This window comes from Aquarana catesbeiana, linkage group LG01 (assembly GCF_042186555.1).
Source record: "Aquarana catesbeiana isolate 2022-GZ linkage group LG01, ASM4218655v1, whole genome shotgun sequence".
NCBI classification, from domain to species: Eukaryota; Metazoa; Chordata; class Amphibia; order Anura; family Ranidae; genus Aquarana; species Aquarana catesbeiana.
Genome location: NC_133324.1, coordinates 838152491 through 838172602, shown reverse-complemented (window position 1 = coordinate 838172602; position 20112 = coordinate 838152491).

The following is a 20112-nucleotide window of genomic DNA, read 5'->3' as shown; positions in this document are numbered from 1 at the left end:
AATGAGTAAAATCAGTCCCAAAATAACTCAATGATAATGTTCATGAGTGCATTCTGTAGAGATACCCCAGACACGGATATCCTTAAGCATTCCTAAGGGTACACCTATATGGTGGAAGCAAACACCTCGCGCCTTAAAGTGATTGTAATGGATCTTTTTTTTTTTTTTTTTAAATAACAAACATGTCATACTTACCTCCACTGTGCAGCTCGTTTTGCACAGAGTGTCCCTGAACATCCTCTTCTGGGGTCCCCCGGCAGCTCTCACAGCTCCTCCCCGCATGAGATAACCCCCTAGGAGAAGCGCTCTCCAGAGGGGGTTATCTTGTGGGCGTGCTCCCAAATCCAGCATTTGCGTCCATAGACACGAATGCCGAACTCGTCCCCGCCCCCGACGCCCGCGTCATTGGAGCTGACTGACAGCAGCAGGAGCCAATGGCTGTGCTGCTATCAATCTATCCAATCAAGAGCCGGGACCCTGGGGAGAGAGAGGCAGCGTGTCCCCGTTGAAGAGATGAAGGGGCTCAGGTAAGTAAAACGGGGGGTGGCTGGGGGGCCAGTGACTGCCAAATGTTTTTTCACCTTAATACATCCACAAGGGTTTACAGCCCCTTTAAGGTTAGTGTTGGACAGCTGGCAGTGGGGCCCTTCTGTTGGTGGCATGCAACAGTCTGTCCCTTTAGAGTAAGTGAGTTATAGCTGCAGGGCTAATAAATAAATAGCAGTCTATGTGAAACTGGGTGTAGCAAGGGGTTAAAGCTGTGTCTCTCACTGCTCCTGACAGTTCTGGTTCCAAACAAAAACAAAGAAAAATTCCCAGCTCAACTTACCAACCAGCCTACAACAAACCAAATTGTCCTGTCTATTGTCTGGCCCCACCGCCAGCTGACCAACACTAACCTTAAGGCAACATTAAAAACAGGGGTTTCGTTTGCACACATTTGCAAATACATACGTAAGCTGCAGATCCCACGACAAGGCACCCCAGTATTATGTGCAGTCCTAACTTTATAAATTTTGAGAGGCTCCATATTAGAAGCACATATATAGCACATATATAGTAATGAAATGGATTAAGGAGGAAGCCCACTCCTCCTTAAAGGCACACTGGACACAGTACAAACGAAACGGCAACTGCCCCAACCCATAACTGGCCTTAATAGCAAGGAGTACATGGAAGGGCAACGCATGTCAAACAAAAACAAAAAACGAATCCTCAATCCATCCATTACTATATATGTTCTTCTACTATGGAGGCTCTCAAAATGTATAGAGTTAGGACAGGCATGGGATGCACAGGTGTTGCATACATACCTATGCAGAGAGTCTAATTTATATAACTTGGGATGCAGTGGCTGCACGGACAGAGCCACTGCTCCCAATTGCGGGTCCCCAAACACAGACTGTGTGAATTTGGGGACCCATACCCACACGGATGTCAGATTGGGAGCAGTGGCTGTGTCCATGCAGCCAGTGACATGAATGGGACTGCCTGCATGAGGATGCACTGACTTACCTGTGCATGCTCATGCCAATGAGGGCAAGCATGTCTTTCGCATGGGTGTACACTTAAGCACGGTGATGTTTAAGGCATAACTTTATCCAAAAGAGGAAGTTACACTTGTCTGCCTTTTCCCTCCCTCCTCTTTAAGGTTTGGCACTTCTTTTTTTTTTTTGGAGGTTGGGAGCAGGTACCTGCTTTTGACAGGTACCCGTTTCCGTTCCTAGTCGTTTGCTCCCCACTCTTCCCCCGCAGCTTTCTGGAAACGTCACAGGTCCCAAAAGGCTGCAGGACCAATCACAAAGAGCATGCACAGAGGAAAGCCGGCTGTGAAGCCGCAAGCAGACACAGCTGCCTTCCCAAAGTAAACATGTCGGTGCCTGGACCCGAAGGTGACCGAAGAGCTGGCTTGGATGAGGACAGTGCTGGATCCCTGGACAGCTAAGTGTCCTATTATTAAATGTCAGCAGCTACAGACTTTTAATTGTTCTTTTTCAAGGTGAAGAAGCACTTTAATTGTTAAGAAAGAAAAGGATGTAATATGTATAGATAAAAAAAAAGACACTTTAATCATACTAAAGAAAAAAGATGTTTATTTTTGACATTTTCCATGAACTCAGAGGAAATTGTTTATGCATTTATGCATTTATGCATTTATGGATTTAAGTACTTTATGGAAACCAGATTTGGAACTGATTTAGTTGTGCACAATATTTTGATAATGAACTTGTGTCTCCTATTACCTAGATTGCTGCTATTAATAATAATAACATTTAGTTAATGTAATAATATATCTTACATATGCACTTCTCTCTATAGGCTCCTACACAACAGCCCACTCTAAAGGCACCACACCGGACATACAAGAGCGTGTCGATGTGCCCATACTGTTGCATGGCACGATTCACATTTTTTTTTTAAAACAAACTTTATTGAAATGTCTTGATATTTCACAGAAGTGCACACTGCCTGCACACTACTGCAACGTAGTGATGTGAACCAGCCACACTGGAGAAAAGGCATTTTGCTTTGTCTTGGAACTGCGCTGGAATAGCCGCCCAATGCAGTCCCACCACACCTGGTGTGAATGAACCCTAAGGTTGGATTCACATCATGCAACATAAACCATGATTCAGGGTAGTGTGTTGGCTTTATTTTAAATGGCATCCCAGCTCATAGCAATATAACACAATGGACCTGCATTTTAGCCCACCACAAGGCACAGATGTGAACCACTTGTGCTTTGTGGTATGACAAATTAAAAAAGTGCAGATGAATTGAAAGGTTGGTTGTAGTGAATTAGCAGTCCTTGCAGAATGAATTATAAATTTGCATTGCCGAGCTTATTGTGATAACCAAAAATCACACAAACAAATATTGGGTGTTATTTACGGAAGGAAAATCCACTCTGCACTACAAGTGCAAACTACAATTGCAAAGTGCACTTGAAATTGCACTGGAAGTCACTGTAAATCTGAGGGGTAGATCTGAAATGAGGGGAAGCTCTGCTGATTGTATCATCCAATCATGTGCAAGCTAAAATGCTTTTTTTTTCCTTGCATGTCACCCTCAGATTTACAGTGACTGCACTTCTCAGTGCACTTTCAGTGAAATTTCAAGTGCACTTTGCACTTGTAGTGCAAAGTGGATTTGCCTTTCATAAATAACCCCCATTGTGTCATAGTAGATAAAAATTGAAAAGAAAAATATGAATAACAGTCACAAAATATCTGAATCCAAATCCACCAATGTGATGATAAGGGAAATATTGTATATCTGGATGCTTGCAACACCAACATGCACCACCACCTAAGATTAAGAGGACTCTTACCCGAACAATTGGACCCTTTATATAAAAAGAAACATATGCTCAAGTAGCTTAATACACCGTCTGTGGGGGACCTGGTATCACCTCCAAATCTCCATACAAGACCACCATGGTATCCCATCCAGGAACCCAGAATAGTCCACTGTACTTCTTAGTCAGAACTCCACCAAAAACATGTGCATATGACTGTGCAATTTAAAAATAATAAAGTGACATCTGCATAAATAAATCAATAATTATTATTAAAGTGTCCAGGGCTCCAAAAAATATTCATAAAGTGTCCCATGCTCCTTTAAAGTGCTGTGAAGGATCCATCAATATTCCACCGCTGCGCGTCGCAATACTTTATCATAAATATTTGAAAACCACTCAAATGTCTGTAAGACAATCCCTGACAGCTGTTAAGAAATAAAGCAATTAGATAGATTAGAAAAAATGTATTTGATCACCAGTGTCCCCCAAAACAGGCAAGTATATGAACAACCTACTATATCTGATGCTGTAAATCACCATACTGTGCTCTTCCCCTCCAGGGTACCTGGAGGGCTAGGCTGTGGAGGGGGCGGGAGCAGCTGGTTCAGGCCCTCAGCGAGAGACAGAGTCAACTACTGTTCAGGTATCTGGGTGCATCCTTACATTAAAATCGTGATCTCTCCAGAGCTTGGATTAGCTGAGTGATGTCAGCCAACAGTGGACTTTAGCCCGCTGTCAGCTGAAACTGAGTCTCAAGAGATCAGAACTAAATGCACGTCTATGATCCACAAGAGAAGTACGGCCAAAATTGTTTTGGCCCTACTTCTCCTTTAATAATCTTATCTTAATGTTATGTTTACGCAAACTTCTTTTTTTCCCATGTGCATCACAATGAGAAGGAGAAGGAGAAAGGAGAAGGAGAAACTGCACATTCACTTTGAGCTTTACCATTCCATTATGTTACATGAAAGTCGCACTATTATTATTATTATTATTATTATTATTATACAGGATTTATATAGCACCAACAGTTTACGCAGTGCTTTACAACATTAGGGAGGACAGTACAAGTACAATACAATTCAATACAGGAGGAATCAGAGGGCCCTGCTCGTTAGAGCTTACAATCTAGGAGGGAGGGTAAAGTTATACAAAAGAGTAATAGCTGTGGGGGATGAGGTAATGGAGAAAATAGTGCAGTTGTTAGATGGAGGCAGGATAGGCTTCTCTGAAGAGGAAAGTTTTCAGGGATCGCCTAAATGTGGATAAATTTGGAGACAGTCTGACAGATTGGGGTAGGGAATTCCAGAGGATGGGCGAGGCTCGGGAGAAGTCCTGGAGGCGGATATGGGAGGAGGTGATGAGGGAGCTGGAGAGCAGGAGGTCCTGGGAGGAATGGAGATGGCGATTAGGTTGGTATTTTGAGACTAGGCTAGTGATGTAGATGGGGGCAGAGTTGTGGATGGCTTTGTAACTTATTGTTAGTATTTTGAATTTAATTCGTTGGGCAAGTGGAGGGATTGGCAGAGGGGGGTAGCAGACACTGAGCGGTTTGTAAGGTGGATGAGTCTATTTAAAGGTAAGCCAATGAGGAAGGAGTTGCAGTAGTCGAGGCGAGAGATAACCAGGGAGTGAATCAGGAGCTTTGTGGTTTCGTTGGTTAGAAAGGGACGTAGTTTAGAGATGTTACGGAGGTTGAGGCGGCAAGCTTTGGAAAGTGATTGGATGTGGGGCCGAAAGGAGAGTTCAGAATCCAGGATAACACCTAGTACCCTGACATGTGGGGACGGGTGGATGGTTGTGCCATTGCTCTTGACAGACAAGTCAGGGGAAGAGGCACGTGAGGGAGGAAATATCATAAGCTCGGTTTTGGACAAGTTGAGTTTGAGGAAGTGGTGTGACATCCATACAGATATGTCGGTTAGTAAGTTAGTGATGCGTGAGGAGACTGATGGAGTGAGTTGAGGGGTGGAGAGATAGATTTGTGTGTCGTCAGCGTAGAAATGATATTGAAAGCCATGGGAGGCTATCGGCTGACCCAGAGAAGAGATTGAAAATAAAAGAGGTCCAAGAAGAGAACCTTGGGGTACCCCGACAGAGAAGGGAAGAGGAGTGGAGGAAGTAGAATTGTAAGTGACACTGAAGGTGCGTTGGGATAGGTAGGATGAGAGCCACTGACGAGCACAGTCACGGAGACCGAGGGAGTAAAGTTTTTTTAGGAGGAGGGGGTGGTCAACCGTGTCAAAGGCAGCTGAAAGATCCAGAAGTAGGAGTACAAAATAGTGTCTGTTGGTTTTTGCAGTTAGTAGGTCATTTGTGAGTTTTAAAAGAGCAGTTTCTGTGGAGTGTTGAGGGCGAAATCCAGATTAAAGGGGATCAAGAAGGTTGTTTTTAATGATGTGGTCACTCAGTTGGTTGTAAACCAGGCTTTCAAGGAGTTTAGAGGAAAAGGGGAGCAAGGGGATAGGGCATAGGTTGTTAAGATTGGTAGGGTCCAAGGACGGCTTTTTAAGTATGGGGGTGACCAGTACATGTTTTAGAGCATTGGGGAAGACGCCAGAGGTGAGGGAGAGATTGAAGGTGTGGGTTAGGGAGTGTAGGATGGAGTCAGAGGGCGACCGTAGCATATGAGAGGGCATAGGGTCCAGAGGACAGGTGGTTAGGTGGGCGATAGAAAGGAGTTTAGCAACTTCGTCTGTAGTAGCAGATTTAAATAGGGGGAGTGTCAGTTGTACCTGTTGACATGGGGTCTTAGCTGGGGGAGATACCTGTAGAGCGGAGATTTCATTGCGGATTGTATCAATCTTGTTTTTGAAGTGATTAGCGATCTCCTGGGCAGTGAGTGAGTCAGTGGGTGGAGGCGGTGGAGGACAAAGTAGAGAGTTGAAGGTAGAGAAGAGTTTACGGGGACTAGATAAGAAGGTGTTAATAAGAGCTGTAAAATAGGTTTGCTTGGCAGTGTGGAGGAAAGAATAGTATTTTTGGAGGGCAGATTTGTATTGGTTGAAGTCTTTGAGAGACTTAGCCTTGTGCCACAGACGCTCAAGAGCGCGACTACATTTTTTGAGAATTTTAGTGTCATCTGTTTGCCAGGGTTGTAGGGGTCGAGGCCTGATTCTGCGTGTAGTGAGGGGAGCGAGGACAGGGATTTATTGTAGATGGACGTGGCTTGGTTGGGGCAGGACTGGGGAGAGATTTTGTCATAGAGGTGGTCAGTAGCAGAATAGAGGAGAGAGGAGTTGAAGTTGCGAAAATTTCTACGGGTGATGGTTAGGCGATTGGAGGGAAAAGTGGTGGAAGACAGGGGGAGGGAGAAACTAATAAGGTGATGGTCGGAGAGAGGAAAAGGATTGTTTGAGAAGTTGCATGGAGTGCATAGGTAGAAGAATACAAGTCGGACTAGTGTGATATCATTTATATCAGCAGACTTTTTTTGAACATATTTTGTGGGAAATATATGGGTGTATGTGTGTGCAAATTATGCAAATGTTGCGTTGGAGAAAATTACAGGACGTGCATTTTTTTCTAATTTCTCACTATTTACTTACTCCCTTTAAAAACTAAGGAAATAAAAATATACTGTATGTATCCAAATTTGCTACCAAATAAAAGTCTCACCCGTCCTGGAAAAAACATGTATAATACACTAGACTACTAATTCTAAAATGAATAAATGTGCAGAACTGAGGAATCACTGAAAAAAAATCACTCTGGCACTCAAAGGAATTTAATGTGAAATAAGGCTGGGGACTCAAGTTCTCAAGTTAATGCTGCTGATGTACTGCAGCCTCTTTACAGCCTATATCTGCCTAAATGCACTAAAGTTAAAACAGATTGTGTGCGTTTTTTTCACAGGACATATTCCTTAACTGTTACACGTCCAATTGTTTTTTTCTCTGTTTTTTGTTTTTTTAATTGGTGACAACAATGGAACATGTCTGCATGATGTGCATCTGCACAGAACTGCACTGTTCCTTTTGGTAGAGCATAGGACAGGGTGATTTACAGGCAAGGGAATGTCATCCTATAACACAAATTGCCCAAACAAGGACCTTTATATAAGTATCATAAGCTTTCTTTCTTTCACAAAAGCTACTGATTAAAGTGATTCTTTAATCTCAAGGTTTTTTACCTTCACACCGTCTGTGTGCAACAGTGCCTTTAGCCCCCTAAAACTTAGCTGAGCCCCATCTCGATTCAGCGATGTGCGTGAAAGCCTCTGGTCTTCTGTGTCTCTCCCTCCTCACTGGCCATTGGCTCCTACTACTGTCAATCACAGCCAGTGAGCCAATGAGGAGAAAGTGGGGGCGGGGCCAAGCCACACTCCATGTGTGAATGGACACACGGAGCAGCGGCTTGGGAGCAAGCCTGCTTGCATGCCCCCATAGCAAGCTGCTTGCTATGGGAGCACTAGGCAGGAGGGATGGGCCTTAAGGGCTGGTGGGAGACCTGAGAAGAAGAAGATTGGAGCTGCTCTGTGTAAAACCATTGCACAGAGCAGGTAAGTATGACATGTTTGTTATTTAAAAAAGAACTTTTAATATCACTTTAAATTAAAAACAGGCGTTCCACGTGATGTTATCATGTTAGAGGTTGTATGAGATTTTAATGGTTGGGTTTACATCTACATTAACAAACTATGCTTTGAATTGCAGAACTGGTGTACATGTTTTATGTGCCCTGGCTGTGTGCACAGATCTGTACACCCAAAAATCTTTTCAAGGACCAACAGGGCCGGTGCTACCACTAGGCAAACTAGGCAGCCGCCTAGGGCGCACTGCTGCCTAGGGGCGCCCGGCCGCTAGTTTTCCTCCGCGTCTGCATGCTCTGCAGGCTGCAGCATGTAACTAACTCAGTCTCAGGCAGCTGCTCCATCTGACAGGTAGAGTAATTAGAGGCGCAGCACAGCATTTGAGCCAGCGCTAGAGGAAGCAGAGCTGATGCTTCTTGTATAGCGCCGCCTCCTGTCACATAGGCAGGGCAAAGGGGGTGGGGTCAGGGGTGGGGCCAATGGGGCAGCCTAAACGAGGTTCCGCCTAGGGTGTAAAAAATCCTTGTACCAGCCCTGAGGACCAATATCTGTCCACAACCGATTGATAGCTAGCTCTTAAATTGTCAACACCTTAGAGACTTTTTTCTACAAATTGGGGTATTTCCCTTTTCTTTTTACATTATAACTTTTAGCTTGGGGTGATGACAGTACATTAGGCAGTTTTTGCTGACAGTCAATTTAAGAGCTGTCCTTTTTCCACAGCACCTCACTGCATTCTTTGGAAAAGAAGTGTAAAAATATCTCAAGTGTGTGTTTGGTAGTCCCCTGTGATTTGTTTTCTTAAAAAGCCAGCTTTGCAGTCACAAATCCCCCCAACTGCACTGAAGGCTCTCTCTGACATGATATGTGTAGCAGATCAGGCCAGTACCTCATGCACATATTGGGCCACCTCCAGTCAGTGGATAGGATCACTTGTAAGCATTTTAGTTACAAGGGACAAGATGGCGTTGAAACCTATGACTTCCTTTAATCCCAGAGTAGTACCAAGTTTGCATTGCCATCCCTGCCTGTGTTTTGGTCAGGTTTCTGCCATTTCAATCATGTTTTAGAGACATTGGGGGTTATTTACGAAAGGCAAATCCACTTTGCACTACAAGTGCAACCTACAAGTGCGAAGTGCACTTGAAATTGCACTGAAAGTGCACTGAGAAGTGCAGTCGCTGTAGATCCGAGTGGACCTGCAAGGAAAATAAAAAACAGCATTTTAGCTTGCACATGATGGGATGATAAAATCAGCAGAGTTTCCCCTCATTTCAGAGCTTCCCCTCATTTCAGATCTACCCCTCAGATTTACAGCGACTGCACTTCCAAGTGCACTTTCAGTGCAATGTCAAGTGCACTTTGGGCGCGATTCAGGCAGCTATTGCGGGACAGGATGGGGTAGTTGAGCAGGTGCTGCAGACCTGGCTGGCGGGATGCAGGTGATTGTTAGTTAATAGTGTCACTGGAGTCCCCTCCACGCCAGTGGTTTCGCCGGTGCCTGCGTGGACGACGGCGGGGGGACAAGGGACGCCCGTTGCTAGAAGTGTGCACTCAAGACCGATTCTCAGTGTTGAGGCTACTGCAAGCACTCAGGTGATGTCAGTGGGATCGGCGGTACCGGACCCTGGAGTGGTTCCTTTGGACAGTGCGTCTAAGGCTGTGTTGGAGTCCAAGCCATCTGAAGGGACTGCGGATGGGGTGCGGTTGTCCGACTAGGACATTTGGGAATGGCTTCAGGCATTCACCATTTTGGCCAGCGTGATTGGGGAGAAGGAGCCGGAGTGCTGTTCTGCTCTGTTCTGCTATCTGGACTCCATTAGTGAGGCCCAGAGAGTATATGGAGGGGTGGAATGTTAAGCTACGATGAACAGTTTCAACAGCGTAAGGCAGTTAGGCCCTCCCTTAGGTGGGACCACAAAGATATCAGCTTGTGGATGAAGCTGATGACCCAGACGAGGACCGTTCCACAATCCTTTCAGGGTGGGGTCGGGGGTGCTGGTGCCCCAACACTATCGGCCGCAAACCGAAAGGGGTACTGCTTGCGGTTCAATGATGGCACATGCAGATTCGAGGGATCCTGCCGGTATTGTCATCAATGCTCCAGATGCAGAGGTTCACATCTTTTGTCCAAGTGCTTCAAGCAGGGTAAAGCAAAGTTGACAGGCGCTGGAAAAAGGGAGAACTCCGGTGAGGGTGGAAAAAATTGTGCCTTTTCTCAGTAGGTATCCGGATAGGGCCGCTGCGCAGTTTTTGTTACAGGGGTTCGCTGAGGGTTTTAATATTCCTTGTACTTTGTCCACTGTTCCTCCTGTGGGGGACAACTCACACACCTTACAAACTTGCACCCGGAGGTGGTTTTGGCGAAACTGTCCAAGGAAGTGTCCATGGGTAGGATGGCGGGACCGTCTTCTTTCCCTCCTCTGGCTGATTTGGTGGTTTCTCCGCTAGGGGTGGTCCCCAAGAAGGAACCTAACAAATTTTGCCTTATTCACCGCCTGTCACACCCCCGGGGCGGGTCAGTCAATGGCGCTACTGACCCTCAGTTGTGCGCGGTGTCATACGCCTCTTTTGATGATGCAATTAAGTAGGTGCGTAAGTTTGGCCAGGGTGCGCTGTTGGTGAAAACTGACATTGAGTCAGCTTTTCGATTGCTTCCCGTCTACCCCCGGAGTTTTCGGCTCTTGGGCTGCATTTGGGAGGGCATTATTTCATGGACCGATGTTTGCCCATGAGTTGCGCAATTTCCTGTTCATTTTACTAAACTTCCAGTTCCTTTCTGGACTGGGTAGTGCGTGATTTGTCCGGCTTATAGTCTGTTATGCATTATTTGGACGACTTTTTGGTGGTCAGCCCTCCTGGGACTCGAACTTGTCAGATCTTGTTGGCCACGTTACAGCATGTATTAGAAATTTTTGGGGTGTCATTGGCGCCTTAAAAGACGGAAGGTCCAGTTGAGGAGCTGAAGTTTCTGGGTATCATCAATGATATGCTTAGGATGGAATGCAGGCTACCTGTCGATAAACTGGAGGATCTTTGTGGTCCTTATGGATGGAAGCGGCGGTGTCCAACTTTGACTTGGAACTTTATACGGATGCAGGTGGCTCAGTTGGGTACGCAGCTTATTTTGGTGGCAGGTGGAGCGCGGGGCGATGGCAAGAGTCCTGGAGTAATTTGGACTTCATCCATAACCTGGTACTGTTGGAATTGTTCCCAATAGTGTTGGCGGTTGAAATTTGGGGCCAGGAATTCTGGAATTAGCACGTGCGGTTCCACTGCAATAATTTAGGGGTTGTACAGGCCATTAACACCGTTACATCTTCTTCTCCGCCAGTTGTGTGTTTTCTACGGCGTTTGGTTTGGCAATGTCTGAGTTTAAATGCTTTTGTATATGCTGTCCATTTGCCTGGGGTGAATAACACAGTGGCGGATGCCCTTTCTCGTCTGCAGTGGAAGAAATTCCGCCAGTTGGCAACGGAGGCAGAGCAGCTCGGAATTCCATGCCAGGTTCACTTGTGAGACGTCTCCTTTCCACCGTAGCTGGATTGATTCGGCAGTCGGTCTGTTCTGCTACTTGGACAGCTTATGAACGTGTCTGGGGCGAGTGGCACAGATTGAGTAAGTTCGATGGGGGGTTGCTTTCAGGAGGAAGATCGCTTGCACGTCTTGCTGTATTACATTGGGGAGAACTTTGAGGAGGGAGTATCCATCTCATCTCATCCATCTCATCTCTGAGTAGAAAGATGGCTGGCTTGGCATTTCTGTTGCGGCTCTCAGGGTTGGTGGATATCACAAAGTCTTTTGTGGTTAGAAAAGCTTTGCGAGGTTACAGAAAGGGTTGGCAGGTGCCTGATTCCCGTCGCCCAGTTTCTTTTGAGATGCTGGGTTTACTTCTGGAACAGTTGCCAACAGTCTGCTTGACTCCAGCCATGCTCACTTGGTTAAGAGCCCGGGCGGCTGGTCCCGGGCCTTTTTTGACGCACGTTGATGGCTCGGCATTTTCCTGTTTCTAGTTTGTTTCAGTTTTTAGAAAATGCTTACTGGAGGCTGGTTTTGATCCGTTGACTTATGCTTCCCATTCGTTCCGAATAGGGGCTGCCACAAAGGCGGCCAGATGAGGTTTGGGTGACCAGATCTTACAGCGGATTGGTCGATGGGAATCCCGGCGTTTAAGTTTGTATGTTTGTCCTCATCTCCTTTAACCTCCCTGACGGTTTTCCCGAGTGTGGCTCAGGGTTAAATTTCAGTCCCATTAGCGGTAACCCCAAGCCACACTCGGGATTACATTGCAGGATCCTGGTGCGGCGTTACTTACCTTGTCCCCAGGATCCTGCGATGTCCCCCGCAGTGCCTGCAGGCTCTGTCTCCTCCGAAGCCTCTCTGTGCCAGGCTCCATTCCCTGTGAGAGTCACGACGCACGGGGGCGGAGCCTGGCGGCAAATTAAAAAAAAAATTAAAAACCATAACACATACAGTACTGTAATCTTACAGATTACAGTACTGTATGAAATTATTTCACATCCCTTTTGTCCCCAGTGCTTTGGCCCATGCCCTGCATGCAGTTTTATGTTATATATACTGTTCTTTCTGCCTGGAAACTGGAGATTGTCCATAGCAACCAAAAAGTGTCCCTTTACGTCAAACGTGGCTTTAGACCAGCTAGAAAACAGTGATAGTAAATTAGAACACTTGCAGAATTGAGCGATAGTGAATCGTGGGGAAATTTATTTTATTATTATTATTATATTATTATTATTTTTTAATTATTTATATTTATTTATTATATTATAATTTATGTTTTTGTGTTTCAAACTTCATCATACCGGGGATATCTACTAGACTCTTGTTTGGACAGATTTAAGTGTGTTATTGTTAAGAATTACAGACCTACAATATAAAACGCCAAATTTCCATGCAAAATAATTATACCGCTTTCAGCACCTAAAATCCGAAATAATCATACCGCCAGGGAGGTTAACTTGTTTGTTGTCATTGTACCCCTTTGTCTTTGTATGTAGTGGTCGTGTTTAGTTTTTTGTTTGTCTTTGTTTGCTTCGATTGTTTCATTACACTGTTATTCCTTTGTTCTTGTAATTTCATGTTTTTCAGACAGAGACTGTTTGGTGTGGATACTCGGCCACTCCAGTCAGACCGGAAGGCAGGCAATTAGGCTTCCCACAGAACTTGGCCAGAGTGCGGTGGATCGGAGTTCTGGGCGTGCTGTGGTCCCGGGTATTGCCGGAAGTGCATCGGTATGCCAGGATGGATAGACCCCCGGACATTTTGGTAGTGCATGCTGGGGGCAATGATCTCGATTCTTTGTCAAGAATGGCAGCCTTGCTGTGTGCCATATGGAGTTGGAGGGTGACAACTGGCTCTATTTGCGAGGGGACGGAGTTCATTTAAACTCTGTTGGCATCGACATGAGGTTCTTGGGCCTTCAGGATGGCGTTTAGTGTATGGCGGGCCGCTCAAGTGGGAGGTTTCCCACTTGAGCATCTGTGGCAGGGGTCTCAGGGTTTTGAAGGTGGGCATGGTCAAAATTTTTCTGTGGAGAATGGTGGGAGGGGCTCATCTTTGGTATGGGTACCTTCCCGAATTAAGTGATGTCAGTAAGACGAGAACGGTATTGGGGCTGTATCAGGTGGTAATGTGTAACAAATTGTCCCCGAGCCGGGGTATTTGCGGCTGGGGGCCGTGGTATAAAAAGGTAGCTTGATACAGCATATTTGTTAGACCATGCTTGCCTCCAAATACCTGCTCTAAGAGAGTCATTTAGTTATTATGAATATTATGTATGGTTTATGTTTTTCCTCTTTAATAAAAGGCTGCTATGGCCATTTAAACCCATGAAAAGTTTGGTGTCTTATTTATATAAAGTTGGGGAGTTAGTATTAAGTTGGGTCACGGCAGCCGGTAAGTCTGCAATACACCAGTCTAGTCAATTCCAAAATTATTCACAGCTTGTACTGGTGATACAACTTGTGTTCTCGTGTTCACTCAGGTGCTCCCCCCTTATGTGTGTACGCTCACCTTAGAGCATATGACCTCACAATTAAGTTCAGTCGGAACACGCTTTTGAACCACCCCTGGGTTCAGTGTCAGTGATGGAGTCCTGGGCTGCTCAGTATTGCTGCTTCCACACTTGCATAAAACATAAAAAAACTTGATAGTATGATACTGTTTTTTTGTTTTTTGTTTTTTTTGTTTTTTTTTAAATTTACTTTTATTAATAAACCGGAACCCCACTGCCAGGGTACTCACATTCGCTGGGTGCTTCAGTGCACCGCTCTATAGAAAGCCAAAAAAATTGCTAAAATGCCAAAATAGTGTGTCTCTCCATTCTGAGACAGATCAGCTGTCTCCTGCTCCGTCCTGTCCCCTCCCCAACATGTGTCGATACAGGGATACATCATACCTTCCTCAGGGAGATTTCTGTCTCAGAATGGAGAGACACACTAAAATAGCCAGAATTTTGTATCAAAATTCACTACAATAGAGGATTCTAGGCAGGGTTCAACAAACCCCCTCAAATCGAAAAGCAAGCAGATTATTTCTATCCAGTAGAAAAAAGTTATTAGTACAGATCCACATATTCATAAGAAATATACTGTATTCTGATTCACTACAATTGTCCTTGATGTCATTACTACTAATAGCTAGCTAATACAGATTTGTGTTCTTCCAACAGAACTGCACTAATCTTGCAGACAGGAAATTGTATGATAGTAATTATGTTGTTACTGTGAAATAGTCCAGAAAGTTTATTAGTTAGAAATTAACATACAGTAAATGAACGGAAAAATATAAGGTGAAGGAATGACTGCAAATTGACAGCTTCTACTTTATCTTAAAAGTCAACCAATAAGAATTTGTCACTTACTGTATTTTTATATCTATTTAAACAAAAAGAAAAATACTCATAAGGACGGTGCTATATAGATTAAGTGACTACTTACCTCTTACCTGCTTATTTTGCAAATAGCCAAACAGCAACTCAGGGTAGAAAGCTTGCAGATATAGGTAAGAACTTCAGTTGTTGTTCAAACATAAATATGGGAAGATGCATGTTCTACTTGATTGTTGATACCAGATGTGGTGACTGAGACATCTCAAAAACTGCAGACCTTCAGGGGTTTCAACTACCACAGCCTAAAGGTTTACCAAGAATGGTGTGAAACATAAACACAATGCTGGGTGAAAACACCCTTTCAATGGGAGAGGTCAGAGGAGAATGGTAAGAACTGTTTAAGCTACCAGGAAGCCCACAAATTCTTAAAAGCCACAACAGTAGTGTGCAGAAGGACATCCTAAAGCACAGTGCATTAAATATTGAAGAAAATTGGGCAACAGTATCAGAAGGAACAGGAAAACAAGGCTACAGGAGGCACAGGATTGTCTAAATCAGGTGCCTGAAGACTAAAAACACATTGACCTTACAAGTTTTAATTTTCAATGCAGCAGGTAAATACTGGGGCCTTCACCTTGAGTTGTTGGGCGATGCACCTCCAACATACAAGCTTTGCAATGTACCACAATACGTGTTAATGCATTACAGTGCCTTGTGGTGTGTTGCTTTGGAAATAATTTTGCATTTCAATTTTTTTTGTTCATTCTGGTGCAATGGCAGCCAATTCATTTGAACAGGCTTCCTTACCCCAGCATATGGTAACACAGCGCACCAGAACAGCAAAGTGTTAAAAGGCCCTGGCTGAATGACATTCAGTTTGTTCTGTGCACTGTGAATAATAAACAGTTGCCTTTTTGGTTTGTATTAAAATACTTGTGTTAACCTTTGTATTCTTTGTTTTGTCTCATTGATGCTGATCTCCTGCTGCTTGTTTACAGCTGCTATATGCACTTCAGTCATGGCTGTCTGACATTTGTTAGAACAGCTTTCCTGAAGGTGACAATAGTGGACCATGATTGTGTAGCGCTACCCCCAGAGGAGCTGTTGAGAAAGACCAGGTTTCCCTTACTGGTTCAGAGGCTGCCTGCCACAAACACAGTTCCATACACACCTACAATAGGGGAGGGGATTTAGGGGGTCAGGACACTTCAAAACCATATCAGAAATCAACAGGACAAACTTTTTATTTCTACAGGCACACAGGAAAGTCCCAAATCCAGGTCTTGCTCACAATGTACCAGGAGCTGACTGCCACCGAGCTTCCGCATGACAGACACTCTTACATGAGGGAGACAAATGATAATTTTCCCGACCAAAAACTCCAGAACAGTGCACACCAGCAAGAAATCCTCCAGCAAACATTTTCAGGCCCTCAGCCCTGCAGCTGCTGAGGCCAAAACTGCAAATTTTAAGTCGCATTAGCTGCCTCCCCGGGGCAGCAGCCCCAGGAGAACTGGAACCCTCCCAACAGAGGACAAACCCTCAGGCAAGGCCTCACAAATATTTATCGCCTTTTTCAGCTACCTTCTGGATGCCCCCTCCCAGCGATTGGCTGAGGTCTGATAAATACGGTATTCATAACTGAGTGAACCCTGAAGCACCCTCCAGAAACAGGCAGGAGAAATCAATTGCCCAGCCTTGGACACCCTGACCAGACCTAGAAAACAGATCACGACTCCACTGTGTACAGTGGAGCCAAAAAAACAAAAAAAAACAAAATTTATCTTAACATTTTGACAGGGTGCTACATCTACCCCCCCCTAAAAATCTGGCCCTGTCCTCATTGACCAGGAAACAGCAGATATGCTCTTGAGACCAAGACCGGAATATTCTGTTACAATGGATAGGTGGGGTAATCAGGTTAAACAGTAACCAGAATCAATACAACAATATATACAGTATGGCATTCCACATAGATTTGAAATTGCAACAGTTGCATATTGGTGTAAACACCAACGTGTAGTCTCCATTGGATACCTGTGTGATAAGGTGCAAACACACAATTGGGAGACAGGGGCAAAGCCTTGCCACTTTAAAGTGACACTAAATTTTAGTTTAAAACAATGGGTGTTGTTTACGAAAGGCAAATCTACTTTGCACTTGAAATTGCACTGAAAGTGCACTTGGAAGTGCATACGCTGTAAATCTGAGGGGTAGATCTGAAATGAGGGGAAGCTCTGCTGATTTTATCATCCAATCATGTGCAAGCTAAAATGCTGTTTTTTATTCTCCTTGCATGTCCCCCTTGGATATACAGCAACTGCACTTCCAAGTGCACTTTCAGTGCAATTTCAAGTGCACTTTGCACTTGTAGTGCAAAGTGGATTTGCCTTTAGTAAATAACCCCTAATGCATTCTTAACTCAAAAATGTAGCTTCTATTACTCTCAGCCTCCTTCCTTTTTTTAATTCCTTTTTATTTTTGCTGCTGTGATCTGACTTTCTGTTAGAGGGTAGTTACATTTGTTCTCCACTGTTCCACTGTATGTAGGAGTGTAGCAACTCTCTCTTGCTTGCTCCTGAGATGGACTGTGGGATGTGTAGTGTGCATAGAGCAGAACACATGACTGCAGCTAATGTGCACTGCTCGCTCCAAACAAATGGAAGTGAGAGGGGAAAGGAGAGGTTCAGAAGCTCACAGAGGATGTTACAAGGAGTCAGAAAACAGAATTTTTTTAATGAAAAATGCATTATAGGGCTATTAAGTAATAGATGTGTATGAATTATTTTTGGAGAAAAAATATATTGTTTAGTATGAATTTAAAACAGTAGTAAACTCTGAGTTTAAACTTGTCCCTACAGGTAAACTTCAAATACGTCTTACTTGTAGGTACAGTGAATATCTCCTAAACATTTGCCATTTAGTAGATTTTCACATCGGTTCCAGCCGATGACCAGTGTTGTTGTCACCTGGTGCGGTAAAACATGGTGTCACCCCCAACAGGCTCTCTCCTGTCTAGTCTGCCACAGTGCCCTACAGGGCACTGGGTAAGCTAGCTTCGAGCCAGCAGTGCACGGTCACAGTGTGCATCCCAAACCAGCCCCTGTAAATGATGGGGTCGGTCCGTGCGCTGTCACAGAAGGGGGTGACACCACCGCGGTCGGATATCACTTCCTACTTGATGGTGTCACCCCTCTGGGGATCACACCCCTATAGCGACGCCACTGCCAATGACATCAATGGCACGTGCACAGTTTGCTCTGTATTCAGGACACACTGAGTTTGCCATGATTACAGCTGTGCTGTGATAGTGACTCCCATGTGCATGTGTGGGAGTGATGTCATTGCAGTCCAGCCATTCAAACATCCGGACAGCGCAAACCATGAACGAAGACCAGGTGAAGATAGAAGCATCTGACGTGGTGACAGCTCAGCGCTGGAGAGATTTGTTTGGAATGTAAATCTGTCATAATGTGCTAGTATGCAGTGCATACTAGCACATTATGGCATAAAACTGCGGGGGACCCATCAAAAAAAGAAAAAAAGCAAGTACATGAATAATGAACCTCATGGCAGGATCAACAGGTGATATTTTAATGAACGCTGAAGATTTAAACATATTGAAAATTACTTTTGAAAAGGCATAAATATGTTCAAGTTTATATGAGATTGCAATGATTGGATCTACATCTACTGTATACTTTACCAGGAAATTGCTTTAGCGTGACTCCAAAGTCACACGATTTCCAGTGCGACTTTGGAGCACGACTTTGATCCAACTTTACACTCAATGGATCTAAGTCGCGTCAAAGTCCCACCAAAGTAGTGCATGCACCTTTTCAAAATTGCTGCGACTTGTCATGTGACTTGTCATGTCCAAAGTCGCATGACAAGTCGCACAAGTTTGAATGGAGCCTTATAAAAACAGAAAACATTATAAATTCTTTTTTTTTTTTTTTATCTTTCAGAAGCAAGAAATACACACAGATTTTTCTTAAAAAATAAAAAATCTGTATTATTAAAGACTCAAGGGGGTGGGGGATGAAATGTTTTTACATTTAATACAAGGGTGCACCTGTTCAGATTTCACATCAGGGTGCTGAGGTTTGTAGTAATATGTGTTATTTGTAAGGTTAGCATAATAATGTCCTGTGTTTTGTCAACATGTGAACACTCCTTTGGTTTGCACCTCTTTGACTTTATATTAGGGAGGAGTGCTGTTTTTCGCTACACTAACTGTGATGTATAGGATGTTCCCCACCCTTCCACTACCAAAATGCATTTGCATCCAGTAAGCATCATGGGTTTGGTATACATAACAAAATGTAAAATGTGTAGCTGTCTTCTGCAAAAATAAATCAACTAATATGGTTAAGAAAAAAAAAGTTTTAATATATATTTAACATATATAATGCCCCAAACAAAAATAGTTAAAGACTGAAGTTTATTCATTTATTTTTATTTTTTTATTCAGCAGCAGGGATGGTACTAACATGAACGATGAGCGTCCGGTGTGCTGGTGGAAACCTCTACTTTGAAGTCTTCCATCCTGCCCCTGGATACACCTGCAGCTGTGACCTTCCGGTGCTGTGGGGGTAATACAAGTCGATCCACCTGTCATGGGCACTCATCAAAAGTCACGATTACGCTGTACTTTCCGCTCCCCTCCCCTGCTCCATTCATAGAAGCTGTACTATCAGTTCCCATGATGAAAAGAATACTATGAATGGAGGAAGCAGACCTTTGTTTCATTCACCTGTCATCATCCTGACGATCATGGTATCCGGGGGGGAGAGGATGGAATATTTTAAGTAAGAGAGCAGCCACCAGCATACGGGACACTCATCATAGATGGAAGTGCTGTCTCTATTTCTAGTTCTAAAAAAAATAAAAAATAAACTTCAGCTTTAACTTCTTTGCAAACAGATAGATAGATAGATAGATAGATAGATAGATAGATAGATAGATAGATAGATAGATAGATAGATAGATAGACACTATACTACGAAATGTATTGGAATGCCTGCCTTTACACGCACATGAACTTTAGTCAGTCAAGTTCCTCCACCACAAACTCACTCATCCATGTCTTTATGGACCTTGCTTTGCGCACTGGTACGCATTCATGTTTTAACAGGAAGGGGCTATCCCCAAACTGTTCCCACAAATTTGGGAGCATGAAATTGTCCAAAAGGTCTTGGTATACTGATGACTTAAGAGTTCCCTTCTCTGGAACTAAGGGGCCAAGCCTAACACCTGAAAAATAACCCCACACCATAATCCCCCTCCTCCCAAATAATTTGGATCAGTACACAAAGCAAGGTCCATAAAGACATAGACAAGCGAATTTGGTCCTTACCTGGTCCAAACGATGATTCTTAGTACCTAACTCCCCTGCCGATCGTAGGCTGTCAATGAAGAGTATGGTTA